The following is a 26,045-nucleotide window of genomic DNA, read 5'->3' as shown; positions in this document are numbered from 1 at the left end:
CCAAGGTCACACAGCTGGCAACAGGCACAGCTGGCAACAGGCACAGCTGTGTGTTTTCCCAGGCACTCTGGGTCTAGAGCCCATGCTCTTTACCACTGTGTTAGACAGTATCTGATTTCTTTGTCTCCTGTGATTTGGGGCTAGTTATTTAACCTTGTCGTTTTTGTAAATGTGGAGCCATTTGAGAGTATATTACAGACGTCACGTCACTTCACCCTAAATATTCAGTGTGTCTCTACCTGGCATTTTTCAGTATAACCTCAGCACCTCATCAATTTTGGAAATTTAACGCTGATACAAAGCTATCATCTAATGTAACGTTTATCTTCAAATGTCCCTGTCCCCAATAATGTCCTTTGTAGCTTTTCACTTTTTCAATATAGAGTCCAGTCAGGACCACACACTGGGGGAATTCCCTGGCTGTCCAGGGGTTAGGACATTGTACTTTTACTGCCGAGAGCATGGGTTCAATCCCTGGCCGGGGAACTAAGATCTCACAAGTCACATGGCACAGCCAAAACAAAACAAATCCAAAGACTACACGTTGTATTTAGTTATAATTTTTTAAAAACTTTTTTTTAATTGAGATATAATTCATATGCCATAAAACTCACCCTTTTTAAAAGTAATTTCATTTGTTTGGCTGTGCTGGGTCTTTGTTGCTGCACGGGCCTTCTGTAGTTGTGGTGAGCAGGGGCTGTACTCTAGTTATGGGGGGCGGGTTTCTCACGGCAGTGGTTTCTCTTGCTCCAGAGCAGGGGCTCTGGGTGCACACGCTTCCGTAGTTACAGTGCGTGGGCCCAGTAGGTGCAGCTCCCAGGCTCTAGGGCACAGGCTCAGTAGTCGTGGCTCACGGCTTAGTTGCTCCTTGGCATGTGGAATCTTCCTGGACCAGGGATTGAACCTGTGTCTCCTGGATTGGCAGGCGGATTCTTTACCGCTGAGCCACCGGGTAAGCCCCCAAATTCACCCTTTTAAAGTGTATAATTCAGAGGTTGTTGTTGTTGTTTTTTTAAGTATATTCACAAAGTTGTGAAACTGCTACTATTTTCTAATTCCAAAAAAAATTCATCATTCCCCAAAGAAACTCTGTACCCACTGGCAGTCACTCCGCATTCCCCCGTAGCAACCGCTGATCTATTTTCTGTCTCTATGAATTTCTCTCTTCTGGACATTTCATACACATGGAATCATATAATCTGTAGCCTTTTGTGTCTTGTTTCTCAGCATGTTTTCAAGGTTCATTCATGTGATAGCGTGGATCAGAACTTCCTTTTAAAGGCTGAATAATATTCCCTTGTATGGATATACCATATTTTGTTAATCCATTTATTTGTTGATGGACACTTGTGTTGTTTCTTCTCATTGGCTGTTATGAATTTTTTGGGGGTCCAGGCTGTTATTGTTCAGAATGTTCCTCCATTTGGATTCTCTGATTAGTTTCAGATTCACTCTATCTGTTTTCATAACCTAACAAATAACTTTCTCTCTCTGCTGAGCTCGGCCGGGTCCTTCATCTCTGCCCAGCCATGTTGCTGGCAGGTGGAACAGCCTGTTAGAGGCAGAGTTCCTCGCTTCCCCAACAAAGCGGTGCTGTGCTCATGCCCACTGCCCACAGTCCCTGCCACTGCCCTCCCTGCCCTGTGGGCACAGAACCTCAGAGTTATTTCAGGCCCTTTCGTGGTAGACCTGGCCTGGGAAAATCTGAGGTCCTGGCGGCTGGACACAACTGCCTTCCTCAGAAGCGTGAAGGTCATTCCCTGGGCTTGGCTTCTTTGGTCTGGTGGTCCAGCCCCTTGCTTCTGGTTCCCACTGACCCCCAGCAGTCACCCCCTGGCAACCAGTGCGAGGGAGCAGAATACACATCACTGGGATGGGCTTCCTGTTGACAAACGCCGGCTTGTGGCATCGGGTGTGGTTAAGGCTCAAAAGAGCGTCTATCTAAAAATGGGCCCTTTCTGCTCAATGGACTCAGAGCACGTGTGTCTTTGAGTCATTGCTGTTTCCTTCACTCGGGCAAAAATGACCTTTCTTCCCCCGCTGGTTTCCTCTGTGCAGCCCCAGCAGTCCCACAGCTATGAAAATCTGGAGTCTCTTCCCTCCTGGACCTCTTCCCCAGATTAACAGCTCAGCGTTCCTGGCAAAATCCACAGGCTAGCTAGGACTGGTGCTCCATAGCTGTTTGTTTTTCTCTTTAAGAGCAGAATGAGGCAGGACTTCTGAATCACCTCCTGACTCGCTGTGTGGCTTTGAACAAGCCACTTGGCCACTCTGTGCTCCAGTTTTCCCAGTTGGAAATGAGAGAATGGATGATGCCATTCTTTGCAGCATGTGAGCACAGACAGGTTTGTTTATGGTTGAGACCATGGAGCAAGCGACCAGGATGGGGTGAACCTCCTTCCTTGGAGATGCAGATGTTTAACAATAGGTCAGATCCCCATCTGGCCATCCTGGTAGATAAAGAGGTGGTTGTAGAAAGACCATGAGCTTTAGGGACAGATATTCCCAAGGCCAAAACTCATCTCTCAGTATCCTACTAGCTGTGTGGCCTCGAGCAAGTTAATATCTGTGACCCTTTGTATCATAGGGATAATAGTAGCTTTTCCCGGAGTTGATGGAGATATTAAGGGTGGTGACATCTGAAAAGTGCTAAGGACAGTTTCTAGTATGTTGCAGAAGCCCAATAAACCATTGATATTGAGAAAGTATAGTCAAATCGGTAGCAGTGCGGTAGTTCCTTAGGATACATCCAAATCCTTAATCCTCTCTGTTGGCCAGTTTCTCATGCTGAGTTTTAAGGCAGCTAAGTTAGTGTTGTTGGACAAATACTGGGGTATCTTCCCGGAAATTAAGGCCCCTTATCTCCCATCCTTTTTGTTTAGCCCAGTTTTCACCTGCTTGGAAAACAGAAGCAAACAGAAACGGGTGGCAGAAGGTCCCAAGTTATCTCAAGGAAAACCTTCCGGAGGGGGAGATACTGCAGGGCAAGGCTGTGAACCAAATTCCACCTGTGAGGTCCTAGCTCCCTGGGAGGCTCATGGGTTCCAGCCTCCCTGGTGGCCTAGCTCTGGGTGGACCACCCAGGGGGTGAGATTTCAGGGCTGTCCAGACGCAAATCCTCCCTGTCTTGTGGGCTAATTCTTGATAGTCCTCTAAGCCCATGGACTTAAAGCTTTGATCCCTGCTGGAGAGAGATCCACCTGGGAAAAGACATCATTTAATCCTCTTCAATCATGTGATCCTCAATGTATGTGACTCCAGCAGAAATTGCAGGTTGTCCTCCTGTCTCATTCCCCTCCATCTTCATTTTGTAACAGAACCCCCACATTCTGGCCGTCTGGTCACAGCAGGGTTTCTCAGCTGCGGTGATTTTCAATATTTTGGGCTGGATGATTCTTGTTGGGTGGGGGGCAGGGTATTCTGTGCTTTGTAAGACATTTAACAGCATCCATGGCCTCTACCAATGACCCCCTCTCTAGACACTGACAAGTGTCCCCCTGGGAATGGGGACAAACTTTCCCCTGTTGAGAACGCCTGAGTCATAGACTACATTTCCCAGCCTCCCTTGCAGCTAGGTGTGGCTATGTGACACCATTCTGGCCAATGACGCATGACTTGATGTAGGTGCTGTAGCCATGTGAGCAACTGCCAGTTTTCCTTAAAGGGCAGCATGCTAGAGTGAGAACACAGTGTTAGAAGCTGGGAGATGAAAGCTGAAGGTCAAGGGGTGCAAAGCAGCTACAGAGAAGGAATCGGGATGCCCAGCCTGGGAGCTGCCATATCCACCCAGCTGCCTATGCTTAAACAGCTGTGTGTGAGAGAGAAAAATAACCTTCTGTCTTGTTGGCCATTGGAGCCACTGTGATTTTGACCTTTGTAACAGCTCCTGAAACTACATCCCAATTGACATAAGGGATTTGTCGCCTCCTTTCCTGACTGCAGAGGGTGAGAGAGGAAGTGAGAACATGAACGCAGGAATAAAGGAGTGAATGACTAAACCTGCCTCTATGGAACCCCCCTAAGTTCCAGGCGCTGTGCCAGGGGTTTTTGTGAACGCTACTCTTAGTTAGTTCTCCGCAGATTCTACAGGAGAGGCACTGTTATCCCTGTATTTCTCACAGAGGAGGCCAAGGCTCAGAGAGGTTGAATGACTCGTCCACATTACACAATCAGCCAGGGACAACAGGATTCGGCTCTGTGCCTGAAAGGCCCCCCAACGCCCACCCCGGCCACATGCTGCTCCTTTGATTGAGAAACTCTGCAGACAGGAGGCTCCAGTAAGGACGCCTCTGCCTTCAGAATAACCTTGTCACACAAACCTTGTTCCTGTCTCCACCCCAGTACTCTGTCTGCTCATCTCACACCCCTGTTCAACGTTGCTCATCTCCAAGAAGTCTTCAGGCTTGCCTGCCCTTTTCTGCTTCTCTACCTTCTTTACTCAGGCCAAGCTTACTTAGCCCCCTTGGTCTGCTAAGTTGCTTCAGTCATGTCCGACTCTGCGCGACCCCATAGACGGCAGCCCACCAGGCTCCCCCGTCCCTGGGCTTCTCCGGCAAGAACACTGGAGTGGGTTGCCATTTCCTTCTCCAATGCATGCAAGTGAAAAGTGAAAGTGAAGTCGCTCAGTCGTGTCCGACTCTTAGTGACCCCATGGACTGCAGCTCACCCGGCTCCTCCATCCATGGGATTTTCCAGGCAAGAGTACTGGAGTGGGGTGCCATTGCCTTCTCCAGCCCCCTTGGTCTAGGATGCTGTTAACACCCTTCCAAATCCCTACCTCCAAAATCTGCTGACCCAGAGCCCTTTGGCAGGACTCGGCTCAGACATTGCCTCCTACAAGAAGCCTTCCTTGACTACACCCTTCTCAGTCAGACGAAGTCCCTCTCTTGTGAGCTCCCCTCACACTGTACCCCCTATGATGGCACATACCATTGTGCGAGGTATAGACTTCTCCGGGGCCGAACTCTGTTTCCTCTGTCTCTTCACAGATTGACGTGATATCTGTGAAACTTAGTACTTGTTCAAGAATGGGGAGGGAGGGAGGTGTGCTGGAATGGTGCAAAATGAGGAATCCAGCTCACAATTTCATCCCTGTGTGTGTCCACAGTAAAAACCAGTTGCTAGTTACTGTGAGGAGTTTCAGAGAGAGAACGTGTGTGCTGAGAGCTCAGACTCTGAGAAGAAGCTGTGTGTATGTGTGCGCCCAGTCGTGTCTGACTCTTCGTGGCCCCCTGGATGGTAGCCCACCAGCCTCCTCAGCTCATGGAATTTTCCAGGCATGAATACTGGAGCAGGTTGCCATTTCCTTTTCTAGGGGAATCTTCCCAACACAGGGATTGAACCTGCGTTTCTTGCATCTCCTTCATTGGGAGGTAGATCCTCTACCACCGCGTCGAAGAAATCGGACAGAAAACATACAAAAAGGTAAACTATGGACACCGCACTGTGTGTCATCTATGGGGCGGGTCCCTCGAGGCCCCCAGAAGGATCTTGGGCTCTCTCCACCCCATCAGTCTCTAGGAACGCCAGCTCCTTCTAACAGCAGTTAGACATCATGGGGAGGAACCATCTGCCACCCGAGAGCTGCACACTGAGAGTCTGAGGCTGAGAAGAAAGACCACGTCTCCCTGCCTCCTGTCCTGACTCACCCAGCTCATGGGAATCATACCCTGTTGTCCTGTTCTGGGAGCATGGCTGGCAGTGAGGGCTGGGGGAGCCCTTCTCCAGCCCTCGGCTCCTGAGAAGCCTCCCCAGAGACCAGGAAGTGGGGATTCGTAGGACCGGATCCCTTCCTCAGATGCTCTGAAAGCTGGGGGATTTGAGGCAGCTGGAGAGCCGGAGGACAGGCCGGACCCCTCAGAGCATGTGGCCAGGCTTCCGCCATCATGGGGGCCACTCACCCGCTCAGAGCTCCCATGGGACGCTCCAGTGGCCTCCAGTCAGTGGGTTTGGAAGCATGGGCCAGAAGCCCAGCTATGAGTCCAGCCTTTGCTACAGGAGCCCTCCTTTTCTCTCTGGGTGAGGGAAGAGGGACCCGACCCCACTGGGAGAATCAGCCCTGAGGGTGGATGGGAGTGACAGACGTCCTGATGGTGGTGGTGAGCTCGGTGAGCGCGTACCGGCCGGGTGCTCTTCTAAGCACCCATTTCATCCTCATAACCGCCTCATGAGATCTGAGTCTCCTAGCTCTGCCCCTGTTCATCATCCAAGTGACCTTTAAAGCCCTTTTCCAGGGCAATATGTCCCCTCAGCAGTGCCTGCCCTGTGCGGCCTTGAGCAGGTCCCTTTCACCCGTCAGCAAGACGCCAACCCTGACGAGACGAGCGTATGAGACCAACAATGCAGCCGTGCTTTGATGAGGCTGTGGGTGTTAACCAGGCTTAGCTGTGATTCCTTCCTATCTCGGCCCACCTGGCTGGCGTGCAGATGCCAGGGTCTGCCAGCCTTCCCCAGGGAGGGAGCCTGATTCTTCCCTATTGCGTCGTCCTCTGCATTCTCTTTTTTGTCACTGACCACCCACCATTTTGTACAGCCCGAGGAAGGCCTGGCTGGTGTGGACAAGGGTCCCAGCACTGACCCTGCCCCTCACCAGCTGTGTGACCTCAGGCAAGTCGCTCCTCCTCTCTGGGCCTCAGTTTCCCCATCTGGAAAACAAGGAGGTCAGAACTGAACTACTGCTCTGTGCGCAAGTATCTTAATGTCCTGTGATCAAAGGCCAGGGGACGGGCTGGCGGGCCCAGACGAAAAGCTCAGCCCCGGCTCAGCTTCCCATGTTAATGGCTTTGCCAAAAGGAGGCCCCTGGCCATGGAAGCTGCTTTATCAAAACGTGTTCCAGCTCACTTAGATTACACTTCACTCCACTGAACTTCAAAAGGGGCACAAGGGCTCCTCTGCAGACAATTGCCGGCAGAACGTCAACACGGTCGGTCAGGCTTGAAGGGGTCACCTCTCTGGGCAGCTGGGCAGGCTTTTATGGACCCTTGATGGGAGAAAGAAAAACGGGGTGGGCTGGAGCCTCACGTGGTTGAGCCTTTGTGGTTTTCACATGGTTATCGTCTTCCCCAGTCTCCAAATCTCAGATCCAGAGAGAGTCCTGATGGCCAGAAAGATAGGCGGCCTCTAATAGGATGAAATATAATCTGAGGAGCCGCAAGCCTCATGCTTGGAGGAAGGGAACAAAGCAAATTTGTGAGTGACAGTTCATGGGCAAAACGTGTTAGCAGTTTTGTGTGTGAGAAGGGCACATGGGTGTTAATTGATGATGAAGGTCGTGCGATGTAGCTTCCAAAGGAACTAAAGCCTTGCTGCTTGCGTTTAGAGAAACACAGTAAGAAGTTGGAGAAAAACAAGAATATTGTTATCGTTTATAAGGGCTGGCTGTGCTGGACACTGGCCCTCGTCAGTTACACGGATTATCTCACCTGATCCTTACAGCTCCCAAAGAAGTAAATACTACCATGATCTCTCTGTGTTTCCAGTAAGCAAACTGAAGTTCAGAGCAGTTAAGTGACTTGCCCGTGGTCAACAGCAGATAAAAGGCAGAGGTGGGCTTCAGTGGTAGGACTCTCCACCTATTTTTCCACCAAAACAACATCGTGAGAGTAAACAATCCAAAGAGCAGCGGTTGTTGAGTCTTCAACTATTTTGAGAATGTGTGGGAGAAGGGGGTGTCAAACGTGCCCTGCAGTGGGTCGTTGGGAGGAACTAAGACTGAAGGGTGAACAGAAACCATCTCCCACTCAGTGCAAAGAAGATGTTTTCAGCAGCCAGCTGTCTGGAGACAGCAGGCAATGTCAGGAGTGGTGATTTCTTTGATATTGGGGATGTTTATAACCACCGGGCAGGAAGGCGAGCAAGTGGATTCAGTAGGTGGTTGAATGAAGACCCTGCTACTAACCTTGAGTTTTGGCAGGTTCAGGGGTGGAGGGGCCGGGTCAAGCAGATACACCTTGGTCTCTGGAGTCCAACAAGTCTTATCATGTGAAGGATTTATCCAGGTGTTACGGAAGTACCTTGCAGCAGGCAGCCTCAGGCTAAACTGAGAAAGAATCTGGCTTGAAAGAACCCTGACCTCAGGGTGAGGAGACCCGGTCTCCTGACTTCAGTTTTTAGCTCTGTGCCTTCGGGCAAGTCACTTGACTTCTCTGGCCCTTGGTTTCCCCACTGGTACAAAGGAGCTTGGATTGGATCAGTTCTGAGGTCCTGAAACATAAACAGATATTACCTGTGAACCTGGAATGACACAAACCCTCTGCGTCTGAGAGGTAAGGGCTGGAGAAACAGCAGTGGGAGGCAGGCCGAGGATGGCCCCGTGGGCTGGGCTAGGCAGTCCTCCTGTGGAGGTCAGGACGCAGGAGCTGGGCTGGTGGCCCAAACTTGAAGTCAGCCCTTGCATTTTTATCATGGAGGAGGTGGGAGAAACGCACTCAGCAGACAAAACAAACACAGCGAGGGGGGTTGTTGGTGAAGGTGTATGTTTTGTCTGCTGGGCACTTTCCTGCCCAGAGGCCCATCAGACAGGCTCGGGGAGGCCCTGAGTGAGCGAGAGGAGCGGGTGCAGGCAGGCAGCCCCAAAAGGCTGTCTGTGCTCTGCAGTCGACGCCCCGACCGTCTTTGTTATTGTGAATTGAGGGGGAACTCCCCCAGTGTCTGCTTTTTGAACTTAGAAAAACCTAGGTTCAAATCCCAACTCTGCCGCTCACTAGCTAGGTGATTTGGAAGCAATTCATTTAACCTAGGGTGTCCATGTATGACTTGTTATCCAAATGGAGGCATCTTTGAGAATGGAGGGGAAAGCTGTTATTAATTGTGCTGGTTCAACTGCATAAACCGAGACTGGAGTAAAACCAGGACACCCTTCCTGACTTGCCCAGGCCCATTTCCACACTGAGAACATGGCCACGTGCTACTTACGTGCACGTGCTTCACGTGGCTGGACTGAAGCGGCGGTGAGCAGACACAGCGTTTACTGGGCACTAAGGAAGAGAAGGCTCCACGCTGCCCTTTCCCTCTCCTCGTATTCTGTGTGTCTAAAGAGGGCTCTGAAACGGGGCTCACTGGGGTCCCGGAGAAGCTGTGCCAGGGCCTCCTTCGAATCTGTGTGTGCTTTCCTGGAGGGCCTGTGCCCAACGCCAGCTAGAACGTGGGCCTCCCTTTGGGATCTGTTTGCCTTTTCATAAACACAGACACAGGGTTTTTCTTGGCCAGGCCCCTCTGCTCACAGCTCAGGGATTGTACCTTGAAGCGTTCGCTCCCAAGTGATTTGAATCAGGATCTACCAGGAAGTTTGTTTTCCAAGGCCTTAGTCAACATGTGGGTGTGGAAACACCAACCAATTGCAAAGCAGAGTCAACTCCTTTTTAAATAGGGACTTTCACATTAGTCAGACTTTTCAAAACAACATAATGTTTAAATAAAATTCCATTTCCATCTTTCCATCACCAGGAGCAGTTGCTGAAGATATTTCTGTTCCACCCAGAGGCTTCCCCAGCCCACGTCTTAGCTGCTTCTCTGACTATGTCAGAGCCCAGGCTATGATGTCACTTGCTGGGGCTGCGAAATCATTTCTTACTTGGGCCTCGGTTTTCTCTTCTGACTCTTCACGTGGACTCGGACTGCTTGGGCCAGAATCTTATTTTGCTTCCTTCTGATTCTTTGCTTTATTATTGCCTGGACTAGCCGCAATCCAGCCCACACCTTCCAAGGTACCTCCTCCTTAAGCACCGGCACAATCCCAGGGGTTCCCAACATTTTAGCATTCGAAGCTCATAGCTCAGGCTGCCTTTGACGTACCAGGATTTGGTGTGAAATACTTTTGACAGAGATTCATGGGTCCCAGATGTGACCACCTTGAGCAGGCTCAGACACACACCTTACCAAACCTGCAGATTGATGGGTGCACACACATCTAGCATCTTCCCATAACCCTGGGCCCCCATCAGGGTCATCTACTCTGATCCCCTCCTTCCTGGCTCCTACATTCCCAGGACATGGCTGAGTCACAACCCCATGGAGCTCTCTGCTGGTTTGGCAAATTAGGCAGAGTCTGAGAGCTCCTCAACCTGTTGGTTGTGGACTTAACATGTGTCCAGCACTCTGCTAAGGGTAACATGCAGTATTTCACTTCGTGATCAGTGCTTTAGCCCGTGTTTGGAACTTGTGCCCCAGTTTTGTCACCTTTAGAATGGGGATGATAACAGTAGCTCCTCCCTCATGGGTTGGTGTGCAAATTCAGGAAGCTCAAGAGTATAAAGTGCTCAGAGCCTGGCTGACATGTAGCCAGTGATCCATTGCTGCTGGCTATGTTTATGATAAACCCTCACCACCGTCCTGTGAGAAGGGGGACTCTCATTATCCCCATGGGCAAACGAGGAACTGAGATTTGGAAAGGTTAAGTAACTGCCCAAGCCATGTGCTAGAAAGACAGGCAGTAAGCATGCTTTGCGAAGTCTGGGGCCCTGCTCTCTGCGACGTGAGAATCTGGGTTAAATCCCAGTTCAGTTGCTTTTGCATACATTTATAGACACCAACGTGCCAGGCCCTGTGCCAGGAGCCAGGAAGCCAGCAGGGAGCTCCACCCTGTTTTCAGCCCAGCCTGAGCAGGCCAGCTCTGGACTAGGCACAGTTAATCTCCAGCCATCCCCTCTGGCTTCACCTGGCTCATTAAAACCAGACACGTTACGAGTTTACTTAGCATCTGCAGAGAGCGTCTTTCATCTTCAAAGGTTTCCCGAAGCACCAACCAATTAATCCTTACAACACCCTCATCTCATGGACAAATATTTATCCTCACTTCATACCCAGGAAAATGAAGGCCCGGAGAGGAGTACAGACTGGGCGGGAGGAGGAAGAATGAGTGGCAGAGCTAAGCAGAGAATTCCGGAGCCCCAGACCCTGCTGGCTGCCCGGTCCTTCTGAAGGCTGCAGGGAAATTCTTCCCGTAATGCCTTTTTTTTTTTTTTAAATGGAAGCAGAACCTTTTGCAAGTTCAGAAGAATTAGATTTCTTTAATAGTAACCTGCAGGAAATACATTAAAAACACATTCTATCAGTTACAAATCTTAATGTCACCAGCCAAGGATGAGGGAATTAATGCTGGGCCCAAAAATACATATAGTCAGCAACTCCAGGGCAAGGGCAGAGACGATTTATAGAGTGCGAGGTCTGGACGTCTGGAGCAGGCAGGCTGAACTCAGTGGTGAAATTGAAACAGGGCTGTTCTCAGATGGGGTGGAGTTGGGGGAGGCTGCTGAGGGCGGCTTTGATTCAATCATTGTTCACCGTTTCTTCTCGATGTAAAAAAAAATTTTTTTTAATGCTATAAAGGCCAGGTTCTGATCTGTCATGAGAAAACTGCTTTCATTAACATAGGCTCCTGTTAAGGGCACTTTAAAAGAATCGGCTGACCCCTGCAAGGTGCCCCCAACCAGAAAAATCCCAGCTCTGATCCTCTCGCCTGTCTACCTGGGTCAGACAAAGGGGGAATCCAAGCAGTGGTTTGGCTGGAGAATCTATGCAACAAAGATAAAACCTATGTGTAATTAATGTGGTTTTACTCTGTTAGCAGAGAGTATTTTTCTTTACCTTTATATTGTAAAATAAAATACCATTATAGAAACCACAGCAAGAAAAGGTGTCGCTCAGTAAACCGGGGTAAAGGAAACAGCCCTGGTCTTTTAGATTGTTTTCGTTTTTGGACTCAGCGCTCCATTTCGCCAAACTTGAATCTTAACATGACCTTGGAGAAAGTTTGAATCTCAGGGGTATAATGTGCTAAAGTGACCTAAAGAGCTATGTAGAGCTCTCAGCTGTTAGTTTAGGGCCGCCACATTCCCAGCCATGTGCCTGCTGCTCACAGAAAGGGTATTAAAGGACTCCTAGTGAACATCAGGAGCTGAAAGCCACAGCAGAAGTGGACATGGGCCCCTGGCACATCCCCACCGCCTGCCTCTCTTGTTGAAAACCACACAGCATCCCCTGTGGGGCTGGGCTAGTTCGTGGGCAGGTGTCTGTGTCCTCTTCTCCTGGAGGAAAAGGTGAGAAGGAATTGCATCATGTCCCCTCCCTTTACAGGTGAGGAAACTGAGGCCATAGTTCTGATCTGAGGTCGATGGTAGCAGGGCCGGGTGGTAAGATCCCAGGGCACTTCTGCCCCGCGTGGCTGTGCCTCGTTTTCCATGATACGCCACGGTGATGGTGTTGTTCAGTCCCCCAGTCATGTCCAGCTCTTTGCGACCCCATGGACTGCAGCATGCCAGGCCTCCCTGGTGAGTCAATAGCCTGGTTAGCACGCCATAGTGAATCAATTGCCAGGAACTGGTAACCAGCACTTTCTAACCAGCCCGAGTTCCCAGTCGGATGACTGACCATCCTGGTTTGCCCAGGGTTGGGGGCAAGAGTCCCAGTGCTGAACCTGGGACAGTCCCAGGCACACCGGGCCAGCTGGACACCCAGGCTGTGTCCATGTCACCGACGCCCAATCACCTTGACTAGCCAGTGGGCACTCAGCCGTGGGGGCAAATCAAAACTTAGAGAGGAGGATGGGGTTTCTTACACTGAATGAGTTGACTTGGGGTACAATTATCCAAATCACTGAGATTTTTTTAAAGTTACTGAAGGAAATGTGGAGGTTTGTCCTGAATTATAGTAGCTAACACTTTGAGCATGCTTTATAACTTTAATGCACTTTCACATTCCAAATCTTAATTATTTGGGCCCTTCAGGCAAGGCTGTCTGATTAAAATCATTTTTATGAAGTAGGAGACTAAGCTGGCCCAGCAACCTAGGCCAGCACACCTAGCTGTGAGTGATGGAACTCAAAAAGCCCCCGTTCTCTGACCCTTGGCCGATGTTCCTCACCGCCCCCTCTCTGGTCTGGAACCCTGGCTGGAGGCCAGATCTTGAGTTCTCTCTTTATTTAATTGTTGGGAAGCAGGAAGCCAGAAACTAGAGGTTTCTAAATTCAATTCCAAGGACCTTGGATTAACACCAAAATAATTCCCTTACTGGAGACTTGCTATTAGAAAAGAACCTTAATGGGGGCCAAAGAACGGTCTTGGTTTGATCAAGCAAGGCTATTTGTTTACCTTTACCTCCACTGAAAGCCGAGTGCCTTCTGAGACAGTATTAAGGCTCTCCCTTCCCAAATGCCAGTCACACGCCCCCAGCCCAGGACACTGCTTCCCACTCACGCTGGAGCGGTGGACTCTGGGCTTCTGAAATTAGAGCTGAAAGTGAAATGCTTTGCTGAGCTTTGCCTTTCAATGCTTTTCTTCTCTCTTGGGTTTTAACTGCTTTTTCTGACTTCAGGGAATCCCTTGGAAGTTAATAAAACTTACTACATCAAAGGGCTCTACAACCATTACCCTATTAAAACCTCACAGCCCTCCTGCAGCAGGTAAGCATTATTAACCCCATTTTACAGATGGGGAAACTGAGGTTAATTGGTTTGCCTCAGGCTACTGAGGAAATGAGGGTCTCAGCTGGCTTTAGAACTGGGTGGTTTGTTTGGATTACTCAGGGGGCGTTGCTTCTGCCAAAATCTGTTTTTCAAAGCACCTTGATTCTTAAAGATTTCTTTCTCTTTCATGAAACTGATTCCTCACTGGCTGGACTGATGATGAGGAATTTCTCCAAAGCTGGCTTGTCAGAAAGCAGCAGCCCCTGCCTTCCACCAGGAGAGGTGCCATAAAAATAGATGAAAGCTAAGAGTTCAGTGCAGCAATTTAGGAAACAATTTGGGCCTTTCAGAAATTAATGTTATTTAAAGATGCAGATTCATCCACCCCAGGGGCCTCCTGGGAGTGCTTGCTGAACCATCTGTTCAATCAGCTCATTTTCTTTCCCCCTAATCCTCCTGGCTCTCCTGTGTGTATGTACAGCGAAGGTTCCTGGGGAACTCGCAGCATGAATAAAAAGCAAAGACCTTTCTCTTTCACCAGCCACCTCTCCTCTTTTCCAAACAGCATTAAATTCCTAATCCTGTTTATTCTTAGTGGGGGTATAAAATTCATGTTCCAACAGACAATGAGGAGATCTGTGGAGGCCTCCACCCCAGGGCTCATGTCCTCTCAGCTTGGGTCCAGCCAAGATGGTTGAGGTGTCTTTACCCCATTCTCTGAGAAGAACTACAAAACCTGTTAATATTTGGGGATACATTTGCCCAGGCCTGCTGAAGGAAGAAGCCGAAAAAAAAAAAAAAAAAAATCTTGGGGAGGGAGTAGTGGTGGTGGTGGTGACTGGCTAAAGCTATCCATGAACCACAGGGAAGATTTCAAAGGCTCAGGTAAGTGTTTTCAAAAGGAGGTTTCAGCACCATCCCAACTGTGTAAGTCCCCGCTTCTTGCCATTCAAGTCCAATTATAATCCACAAAGGCAGGATGCTGTGTTTACATAAATAATTACCAGATTTCGGATAGCCAGACGTGTTGCAGCACACAGAAGACAAGCCCATAAATTACATTTGGGGAATTAAGGGTCAGATTGATCTTATCTCTCTAAATCCGGCCAAATTCCGGCAAGATACAGGCACATCCGGTTGACTGAACCTTGGGAGGCAGAGGCCCCAGAAATCAGTGATCCTGAGGATGTCACTCCCCCCAACCTCGTCCCCCAAACCTCCCTTTTCTGCTTCTCCCTGCTCAACTTTGCTGACTGGCTCTGAGAGCTAGCGGGTGGCAGAAAGAACTGTCCCGACTTGCTCTTTTGCCCAACCTGCAAGGGAGGAAGGCAGGAGAGGGGTGTAGGCATCTCACTTCTCTCCTCTCTGTTTCCTCCTGGACCACACAGGATCTCATTCCTGAAACAACAGCAGTGATGTAGGAGTAGCGATGGGAAACATTAAAGCGATGACAGTAATGCAACAGGGCTCCTGCTGGAGATTTCCCTCCCGCACAGGCAGACCTCTGTGTTTTCATTCATTCAGCACCTACTGCACCCCCAGGCCCATGCACTGTGCAGTGGTGAGGGGCTCTGGCTCGGAGTCACAATGCTAGATTTGAATCCTGGCTTTGCCAGCCACCCTGGGCAAGTGACCTAACCCTTCTAGCCTCAGCTTCTTTATCTAGAAAATGATGTAATGATAGCACCACACCCTAAGAATCAGGTGAGGATTAACTAAGTCATTCATAAAGACATCTTAGAACAAGGTCTGGCACATAGTCTGTTGGTTATTGCTAGTATTATTATTATTATGACTCTGCTAAGCACATGTGGGCCTCTTTTCTGAAAGTGGTTACAAGCTGGTTGAGACAGAATTCCCACATAAACACAAAGGGTATGACAAGGCAGTATGGTTGATTAGGTACCAAGTGGATGGAAAAGACAATTAAGTTCTAGGGAGCAGGCTGAAGGATGAGATCGCTGTGACAGGAGAAGGCTTCATGGAAGAAGGAAGCCTAAAACTGGGCAAGATTTGGCCGAGCCACAGAAGTGCATGACAGATGTGGGGAGAGCTCAAAGCACAGTGGGGTGATGGAGCCCCAAGAATCCACAAGAATTAAACTATTAGTCAGAGTGTTATGCAAGTTTGATGCTTCTAGGAGTTTAAGCCAAACCTATTCAATTAAGATTTCCAAATCCAAATTTGGAATCCAGATCCAAAGCCTCTCCTGTAGAGAAAGATATATTGATTTGTGTTAACTTCATCGGACAAAACAATGTTATGAAGTTGGGCAACAGAGTGTGTTGTGAAGAGACCAGAAGAGGCATGGATAAATAGAGCCTAAATTTTTTAAATGAGGGGATAGACATATTGATAGAGTTGTTATTGAAGTAAAATAATATTGTTTGGTGAAGTAGAAAGTATTCTACACAAAACAATGTTCTATTCACTCAATCATTCTTTCAATATTGAGTGTTTACTATGTGCCACACATTCAGGGAAACTCTGGTAGTGAAAATAAATATGATTTCTGAGATCCATATGTATTGATCTCATATTTGTCATTTTCTATAAGTTATAGAATACTTTCAAATAAATAAGTAAAAGCAGGTACACAGAAAACAAGCATCTAAAAAACATTTCTATATAGTGTGTTTCTAAAAAATTTCTGATCTGCCTCCATGCAGTTACTTAAATGAATTTGGTCTTCATTTGAGTAAGAATTATAATAATTTATTATTGAACATTTAAAAAATTAACCCAATCATTGACAGTTGAATTTCTGAAAAACTTTTGCTTGGATGTCACTACTTACAAAGATGAATTAATTTAAGAAGAATTTAGTGAATGAACCAACCATGTGCCTAACATCGTTCTACCTGCAACAAAGGATAAGAAAGGATTTGAAGGGAAAGAAGGATTTTCACTTCGAGCTAAGGAGCAATAGGAACTGGGTATACTTTCTTCCATGAAACAACCAAAATGACAGACAGACAGACAAAATATATGAAACAGTGGTTTTCAAACCATTTCAGGCAATGAAAGACAGTTACTGAGAGCAAGGAAAACACACAAACTCTTCCATTTCCCTAACTTTCTGCCACACAAGGGTTTCCAGGCTGTAACACAGGAAGAGAAAACCCAGGCAGAGCTCAGCCAATTCTCTGAGTGGAGAATTCTCTGCCTGAGGACAGAGTTAGAAATTTGGGGAGACCAAGGTGGCCAGAATTTGCAGGAGAGAGTCCCAAAGGGGAGAGAGGCTACACACCGGATCTGGAGCTCTGCAGAAGGTCTCCCTCAAGTATGCAGCATAACTGACCCACGAGTGTGAGGAAACTAACCAAGGCCAGGGAAATAAACATCTGGAAAGATTAGAGGAGATAATAGGTGTTCACTCAGAGCTGGGAACAATGTCTATCACCACCAACCAGACTGGAAAACTTTGTAAGTCTTGGGGCTTTGGGTAGAATACTCAAAAGGGTATTGTCTCAGTAATGGGGGATAATTAACCCTATATTAAACATGGTTCTGTTCCTACCTAACAATTCTTAACAGCAAGACCAAAAGGATTGAACTGTGTCCAAGTAATCTAGCTCCCATACAAATCTCAAGAATATTTGTAGAAATACCAAAATATCCAGCACCCAGTGAGGTAAAATTCACAATGTCTGGCATGCAAACAAAGATTATCAGACATGTAAAATGTGACCCATAATGAGAAGGAAAATAAATCTATCAAAATTGACCCAGAACTAAAAGATACTGTAACTAGCAGCCAAGGATGTTAAACCAGCTATTATGACTGTATTTCATTTGTTCAAAATATGTATGTTATAAAAAAGATTTAAACCAAACTCTTAGAGGTGAAAACCAAGTGAGTGAGATAAAAACCACCCTGGCTAAGATTAATAGCAAATTAGACATTGCAGAAGAAAATTTTAGGAACAGGAAGACATAACAATAGAAACTATTCAAAGTTAAGCATAAAGAAAAAAAGTTTATAAACTGCAAAGAGTGTCCATGAACTATTAGACAACATCAAGCAGCCTATTATACACAATTGGAGTCCTTGAAAAAGAGTTAGGAGGACAGAAAATTTACTTGAAAAAGTGATGGCCAAAATTTTTCTAAATTTGATGAAAACTGTAAACTTACAGATCCAAGAAGCTCAATGAGCCCCACGTACAAGAAACCTGAAAGAGAACTACACCAATGAGTGTACGACCCAAATGCTCAAAACCTGTGTTAAAGAGGACATCTTTGAAGCAGCTGGAGGGAAAAAAAAACCACACATTATATAGAGAAAAACAAATATAAGGATAGCTGCAGATTTCTCACTGGATACACTGCAAGTGAGAAGACAGTGGAGCAAAATATTTTAAGTCCTGAAAGAAAACAAAACTGTCAATCTAAATCCTATACCCAGGGAAAATATCTTCAGAAATGAAGATACTATACAGATCTTTTCAGACATATAAAAACTGAAAGAATTTATCCCCAGCAGAAAAGAACTCAGAAATGTTAAAGGAAGTCCTGCAGGCTGAAGGAAATGATACCAGGTGGAAATACAGATCTACCCAAAGGAATGAAGAGCACTGGAAAAGGTAACCACAGGGGTGAATACATGTTTTTTTTAGGGGGGGGGTGGGAGGGTGGGGAGGTCACACAGCACTTGAAGCCCTTGGAGAAGCCCAGCCTTTAAAAACAGTTTTTTTATTCAGTCACTATTTTTGGCTGCACTGGGTCTTTGTCGCTACCCGCGGGGTTTCTCTAATTGTGGCGAGTGGGGGCCGCTCTCTAGATGCTGCGTGCAGGCTTCTCACTGCAGTGGCTCCTTTTGTTGACGAACACGGGCTCCAGGATGTGCGGGTTTCGGTAGTTGTGGCACATGGCCTCAGTACTTGTGCTGCATGGGCTTAGTTGCCTCGGAGTATGGAGAATCTTCCTGGAAAAAGAGTTGAACCCATGTCCCCAGTATTGACAAGTGGACTCTTTACCACTGCACCACTAGGGAAGTCCTAAATACATGTTTGTTTGTTTTTTAACCAAGTATATATCTTTCAAAGATAACTGCTTAAACAACAGCAACAACAATTATGTATTGTGTGGTTTATTTCACATGTATAAGTAAAAAGTGAGACAGTAAAAGCCCGAAGGCCAAGAAGGGAGAAATGGACATATTCAATAGTAGGTTTCTTGTACTACATGTGAAGTGGTATAATATCAATTAAAGGTAGACTGTGTTAAGATATATACACCATAAACCTCAAAGCAACCACTAAAATAAAACAATATGCACAGCTACTAAGCCAACAAAGGAAATAAAATGGAATCATAAAGAATACTTAATCCATGGGATTTCCCTGGTGGTCCAGTGGTTATGACTTCGCTTTCCAATATAAGGGGTGCAGGTTTGATCCCTGATCAGGGAGCTGAGATCCCACATGTCTCAGAACCAACAGAAGCAATTTATTGTAACAAATTCAATAAAAACTTTAAAAATTTTTTTCAAAAAAACAAAAAGAGAAAAAAGGAACAAAAAAGAAATGGAACAACTGTAAAACACATAGCAAAATGGTGGGCGCACACTTAACAATATCAACAATCCCATTAAAAGTGAATGGTCTGTGCTGCATAATTTCATTTACATGAGGTAACTAGAATAGCCAAACTCCTCGAAACAGAAAGTAGAATGATTGTTACCAGGGACTGGGGAGGGAGACAAGGAGTTACTGTTTATAGGAATAGGGTTTCAGTTTTGCAAGATGAAAAAAATCCCAAAGACTGTTTGTACAACAATGTGAATATGCTTAGCACTACTAAACTGTATACTTAAAATGGTTAAGATGGTGATTTTTATGTTGTGTATATTTTATCACAATTAAAACCAAACCAAACAAAAATATTCACATATTTCTTTGAGGTTAAAAATGAAAAAAAGTAAATGGTCTAAATGCTCTAGTTAGAAGGCAGAGATTGTTAGGCTGGATAAAAGAGCAAGACCAAATTATATGGTGCTCATAAGAAATACACCAGTTATTTTTTCAGTTATACATATATACATTTTTTATTTTTTATATTCTTTTCTATTATGGTTTATCATAGGATATTGAATATAGTTCTCTGTGCTGTACAGTAGCACCTTGTTATCCACTCTCTATATAAAAGCTTACATCTGCTAACCCCAGACTCCCACTCCATCCTTCCCTCAACACCCTACCACCAGTCTGTTCTCTGTATCCATGACTCTGTTTCTGTTTCATAGAGAGGTTTGTTTGCATCATATTTTAGATTCCACATACAAGTGACAGCATATGGTATTTGTCTTTCTCTTTCTGACTTACTTCACTTAGTATTATCATCTCTAGTTGCATTCATGTTGCTGCAAATGGCACTGTTTCATTCTTTTTATGGCTGAATAGTATTCCATTGCATATGTGTACTACATCTTCTTTATCCACTCATCTGTCAGTGGACATTTAGGTTGCTTTCATGTCTTGGCTATTATGAATAAATGCTGCTATGAACATAGAGGTACATGTATCTTTTTGAATAATAGTTTTGTCTGGATATACACCCAGGAGTGGGATTGCTCGATTGGATGGTAATTCAATTTTTAGTTTTTTGAGGAACCTCCATACTGTTTCCCACAGTGGCTGTACCAACTTACATTCTCACCAACAGTGTAGAAGTGTTCCCTATCCTCCACATCATAAGAAATGCACTTTAAATATAAAAACACAGATATGTCAAAATAAAAAAAGTTCAAAAAGATATATCATGTTGCTGCTGCTGCTGCTACTGCTGCTGCTGCTGCTGCTAAGTCGCTTCAGTCGTATCCGACTCTGTGCGACCCCAGAGACGGCAGCCCACCAGGCTCCCCTGTCCCTGGGATTCTCCAGGCAAGAACACTGGAGTGGGTTGCCATTTCCTTCTCCAATGCATGAAAGTGAAAAGTGAAAGTGAAGTCGCTCAGTAGTGTCCAACTCCTAGCGACCCCATGGACTGCAGCCTACCAGGCTCCTCCGTCCATGGGATTTTCCTGGCAAGAGTAATGGAGTGGGGTGCCATTGCCTTCTCCTATATCATGTTAACACTAGTCAAAAGAAAGATGAATGTGGGGATGTGATGTGCATAATCAATAATACTGCACTGTAGGATCCTCTATGACCCACCTCCCAGAATATTGGAAATAAAAGCAAAAATAAACAAATGGGATCTAATTAAAATTAAAAGCTTCTGCACAACAAAAGAAACTATAAGCAAGGTGAAAATACAGCCTTCAGAATGGGAGGAAATAATAGCAAATGAAGCAACTGACAAACAACTAATCTCAAAAATATACAAGCAACTCCTGCAGCTCAATTCCAGAAAAATAAACGAACCAATCAAAAAATGGGCCAAAGAACTAAAGAGACATTTCTCCAAAGAAGACATACAAATGGCTAACAAACACGTGAAAAGATGCTCAACATCACTCATTATCAGAGAAATGCAAATCAAAACCACAATGAGGTACCATTTCACGCCAGTCAGAATGGCTGCGATCCAAAAGTCTACAAGCAATAAATGCTGGAGAGGATGTGGAGAAAGGGAACCCTCTTACACTGTTGATGGGAATACAAACTAGTACAGCCACTATGGAGAACAGTGTGGAGATTCCTTAAAAAACTAGAAATAGAACTGCCATACAACCCAGCAATCCCACTGCTGGGCATACACACTGAGGAAACCAGAATTGAAAGAGACACGTGTACCCCAGTGTTCATCGCAGCACTGTTTATAATAGCCAAGACATGGAAGCAACCTAGATGTCCATCAGCAGATGAATGGATAAGAAAGCTGTGGTACATATATACAATGGAATATTACTCAGCCATTAAAAATAATACATTTGAATCAGTTCTAATGAGGTGGATGAAACTGGAGCCCATTATACAGAGTGAAGTAAGCCAGAAAGAAAAACGCCAATACAGTATACTAATGCATATATATGGAATTTAGAAAGATGGTAACAATAACCCTGTGTACGAGACAGCAAAAGAGACACTGATGTATAGAACAGTCTTTTGGACTCTGTGGGAGAGGGACGGGGGGCATGATTTGGGAGAATGGCATTGAAACATGTATAATATCATATAAGAAACGAATCGCCAGTCCAGGTTTGATGCAGGATACAGGAAACTTGGGGCTGGTGCACTGGGATGACCCAGAGGGATGGTATGGGGAGGGAGGTGGGAGGGGGGTTCAGGATTGGGAACATGTGTACACCCATGGTGGATTCATGTTGATGTATGGCAAAACCAATACAATATTGTAAAGTAATTAGCCTCTAATTAAAATAAATAAATTTAATTAAAAAATAATAATACTGCATTGTATATTTGAAAGTTGATAAGAGAGTAGATCTTAAAAGTTATCATCACAAGAAAGAAAATTTATAACTATGTGTGGTAATGGATGTTAACTAGACTTATTGTGGTGATAATTCTGCCATAAATGCATGTGCATGCTAAGTCACTTCAGTCATGTCCAACTATTTGTGATGCTATAGACCATAGCCCACCAGGTTCCTCTGTCCATGGGATTTTCCAGGTAAGAATACTGAAGTGGATTGCCGTGCCCTCCTCCAGGGAATCTTCCCGACCCAGGGGTTGAACTGGCATCTATTACGTCTCCTACACTGGCAGGTACATTCTTTGCTACTACTGCCATATATTAAATTAAAATGTTGTATGCCTGAAACTAATATAATGTTATATGTCAATTACATCTTTAAAATGTCTATGTTTTGGAAAGATGTATATATTATTAGATTAAAAATAGTTATGAAACAAACAAAGAAACATGTAGTAGCTGTATTAATGTCAAAGTAAATTTCAGGGCAAAGAACGTTGTCAGGAATAAATAAAATCATTTTATAATCATAAAGTGGCCAATTCATCAAGATCACTTAATTCTAAAAGGCTATTCACCTAGGGACTTCCCTGGTGGTCCAGTGGCTAAGACTCCACACTCCCAGTGCAGGGGGACCACGTTCGATTCTTGGTCGGGGAACTAGATCTGCATGCCACAACTAAGACCTGGAGCAGCCAAATACATAAATAAATGGAAGAATAAATAAATGAAGTCAAGTTTATGTACCTAAGAACAGAGCTTCAAAATATATGACTCAAAAAACAATAGGACTGCAAGGAGAAATAGACAAGTCACAATTACAAAAGGAGACTTCAATGTTCTCTCATTAATTGATATACAAGTAAGTAGAAAATAATCAAGGGTACAGAAGACTAACACCATCAATCAACTTGATCTAATTGACATTTATAGAATATTTCATCCAACAACAGCAGAATGTTTACATTCTTTCCAAATGTACACAGAACATTTACCAAAATAGGCCATATTCTGGACTATGTAAGTCTCAATATATCTGAAAAGATTCAAGTCATAATAAAATATGTCCTCTCATCACAATGCAATTAGAAGTAAATAACAGAAAGACTCTTGGAAAATCTCCAGATATTTGGAAACTAGATAACACACTACTAAATCACCATGGGTCAAATAAAAAATACAAAAGAGAAACTAGAATGTATTTTGAATGGAATGAAAGAAACTCAACATATCAAAATTTGTTGGCTGCTACTAATTCAGTACTTGAAAGGTCTCAAATCAAAAGTCTCAGCTTCCACCTTGAGGACCTAGAAAAAGAAGAGCAATTGAAACTCATAATAAGCAGAAGAAAGGAAGTAATGAAGATCAGAGCAGAAATAAATGAAACAACACAGCAAAATAATGAAGAAAATCAATGAAGGCAAAAGGAAGACCAATAATCTTGATAGACCTTTAACAATGTCGATCTGGAAAAAAGAGAGGGGATACAAATTATTGCTATCAGTAATGACAGTGGTGATCTCACTACAGATTTTTACTACAGGTAAAAAAAGACAATAAGAGAATATTACGAACAATTTTGCCAATGGCAACAATATAAACTAGACAACTTATATGTAACAGAAAGAAATCGTCAGACGAACTATCAAAACTCAGTAAGAATAAGTAACCTGAAAAACCCAGTATCTATTAAAGAAATTGGGTTTGTAGCTTAAAACCTCCCCCCAAAGAAATCTCCAAGCCTAACTAGCTTCACTGGACAATTCTGCAAATATTTAAAGGAGAAAATAAATACCAATTATATACAAACTCATAAAACTGAAGAGGAGAAAAATTTTACAACTCATTCTGAGGCCAGTATTATCCTGATACTAAAACCAGACAAAAATTTATAAGAAAATAAAACTATAGACTAATATTCCTTATGAATGTAGATGCAAAACTTCCAAACAAAATTTTAGTAAATAAAATCAACATGTAGAGAAAACGCATCATGACCAAGTGAGATTTACTCCAGGAAGACAAGATTGACTTAATATTAGAAAATCAATATAATTCATGTTATTAATAAAGAAAGAAAGAAAAGCCATAGGATCATCTTAATGGATGCAGTGAACAATTTTGACAAAAATACATCTATTCCTCGTTAAAAACTCTAAGCAAACTAGTAGTAGAAAGGAGATTCCTCAACCAGATAAAGAACATCTGTGAAAAACCTACAGCTAACATCATACTTAATGGTGAAACTGAATGCTTTCCCTCTCAGTTCAGTTGCTCAGTAGTGTCCGACTCTTTGCAACCCCATGGACCCCATGGACGGCCAGGCTTCCTTGTCCATCTCCCAGAGCTTGCTCAAACTCATGTCCATGGAGTCGGTGATGCCATCTAACCATCTCATCCTCTGTCGTCCCCTTCTCCTCCTGCTTTCAATCTTTCCCAGCATCAGAGTCTTTTCCAAAGAGTCAGTTCTTCCCATCAGGTGGCCAAAGTATTGGAACTTCAGCTTCAGCATCAGTCCTTCCAATGAATATGCAGGACCAATTTCCTTTAGGATTGACTGGTTTGATCTTGCAGTCCAAGGGACTCTCGAGAGTCTTCTCCAACACCACAGTTCAAAAGCATCAATTCTTCAGCGCTCAGCTTTCTTTATAGTCCAACTCTCACATCCATACATAACTACTGGAAAAACCATACCTCTGACAAGACAGACCTTTGTTGGCAAAGGATTGTCTCTGCTTTTGAATATGTTGTCTAAGTTGGTCCTAGCTTTTCTTCCAAGGAGCAAGTGTCTTTTAATTTCATGGCTGCAGTCACCATCTGCAGTGATTTGGGAGTCCAAGAAAATAAAGTCTATCACTGTTTTACATCTCTTTGCCATGAAGAGATGGGACTGGATGCCATGATCTTCATTTTCTGAATGTTGAGTTTTAAGCCAACTTTTTCACTCTCCTCTTTTACTTGCATCAAGAGGCTCTTTAGTTCTTCTTTGCTTTCTGCCATAAGGATGGTGTCATCTGCATATCTGAGGTTATTGATATTTCTCCCAGAAATCTTGATTCCAGCTTACGCTTCATCTAGCCTGGCATTTTGCATGATGTACTCTGCATGTAAGTTAAATAAGCAGGATGACAACATACAGCCTTGACGTACTTCTTTCCTAATTTGGAACCAGTCCGTTGTTCCATGTCAGGTTCTAACTGTTGCTTCTTGACCTGCATACAGATTTCTCAGGAGGCAGGTAAGGTGTTCTGGTATTTCCATCTCTTTAAGAATTTTCCAGTTTGTTGTGATCCACACAGTCAAAGGCTTTGGTATAGTCAATAAAGCAGAAGTATTTCTGCATTCACTCTTAGATGAGCAAAACCAGGGATACTTCTGCTCACCACTTCTAGTCAACACTGTACTAAAGGTTTTAGCCAATGCAATAAGGCAAGAAAAAAAAATAGGCATCCATGTTGGAAAGGAAGAAGTGGGACTCTTTATTCAAGACAACATGAGAGGGACTTCTTGGTGGTACAGTGGTTAAGAATCCTCCTGCCAATGCAGGGGATATAGGTTTGATCCTTGGTCTGGGAAGAGTCCACATTCTGTGGAGCAACTAAGCTCATGTGCCACAACCCCTGAGCCTGTCTGCCCAGAGCCTGTGCTCTGCAACAAGAGAAGCCCCTGCAATGAGAAGCTGGTGCACTCAGTGAAGAGCAGCCCCTGCTTGCTGCAACTAGAGAAAGCCTGTGTGCAACAGCAAAGACCCAGTGCAACCAAAAATAGAGAACGTATTGAAAAAGGTAACACAATAGCAAAAGCATGACCCAGCAAGAAATAATCCGAGACTAGACTTGAGGAAAAGGAAAAATTTCCACTGTATGAAAGACACTCTTAGGAGAATGAAAGTCACAGAGTGGGAGAAAAATATTTGCAAAGCATATAACTGATAAAGGGGTTGTATTCAGAGTATGTAAAGAACTCTTACAACTCAGCAGTAAGAAAACAACCCCGTTTTTAAAATTAGCAAGAGATTTGAATTGACACTTCACCAGAGGAGGCATCTGAACGACAAATAGCACAAGAAAAGATGGTTAGTGTGATTAGTCATCAAGGAGATGCAAATTAAAACCACAGTGAGAAACCACTACACCGTTACTGGAATGGCTTATAGAAAGAGGAAAAAGACTGACAATACCAAGTGTTGGTGAGTATGTGGAACAACTGAAACTCATAAACTGTTGGTGAAAACGTAAAATCAGACAACCACTTTAGAGAAATATT

At 44.8% G+C, this 26,045-nt stretch overlaps 1 protein-coding gene across 5 annotated transcripts in view; it reads left to right on the top strand.

The window, feature by feature from the left end:
• Nucleotides 1–26,045, top strand: part of TCP11 (t-complex 11) — a 173,015-nt gene that overhangs the window by 91,566 nt on the left and 55,404 nt on the right. For 2 of the 5 annotated variants that reach the window (XM_070777409.1, XM_070777412.1), the window contains exons 3-4: nt 17,887–17,986; nt 21,978–22,072. The exons of 1 other annotated variant lie outside the window; for it this stretch is intronic. The gene's annotated coding sequence lies outside the window, so the exon portion shown is untranslated. Of the gene's footprint in view, nt 1–17,883; nt 17,987–21,977; nt 22,073–26,045 lie in introns of all 5 variants that reach the window. 2 more of the 5 variants (XM_070777410.1, XM_070777411.1) reach the window with 2 other exon arrangements.

Source organism: Bos indicus, chromosome 23, assembly GCF_029378745.1.
Source record: "Bos indicus isolate NIAB-ARS_2022 breed Sahiwal x Tharparkar chromosome 23, NIAB-ARS_B.indTharparkar_mat_pri_1.0, whole genome shotgun sequence".
Taxonomy (NCBI): Eukaryota; Metazoa; Chordata; class Mammalia; order Artiodactyla; family Bovidae; genus Bos; species Bos indicus.
Note: the sequence above shows the minus strand (reverse complement) of the source record. Positions and strands in the feature narration are given on the sequence as shown.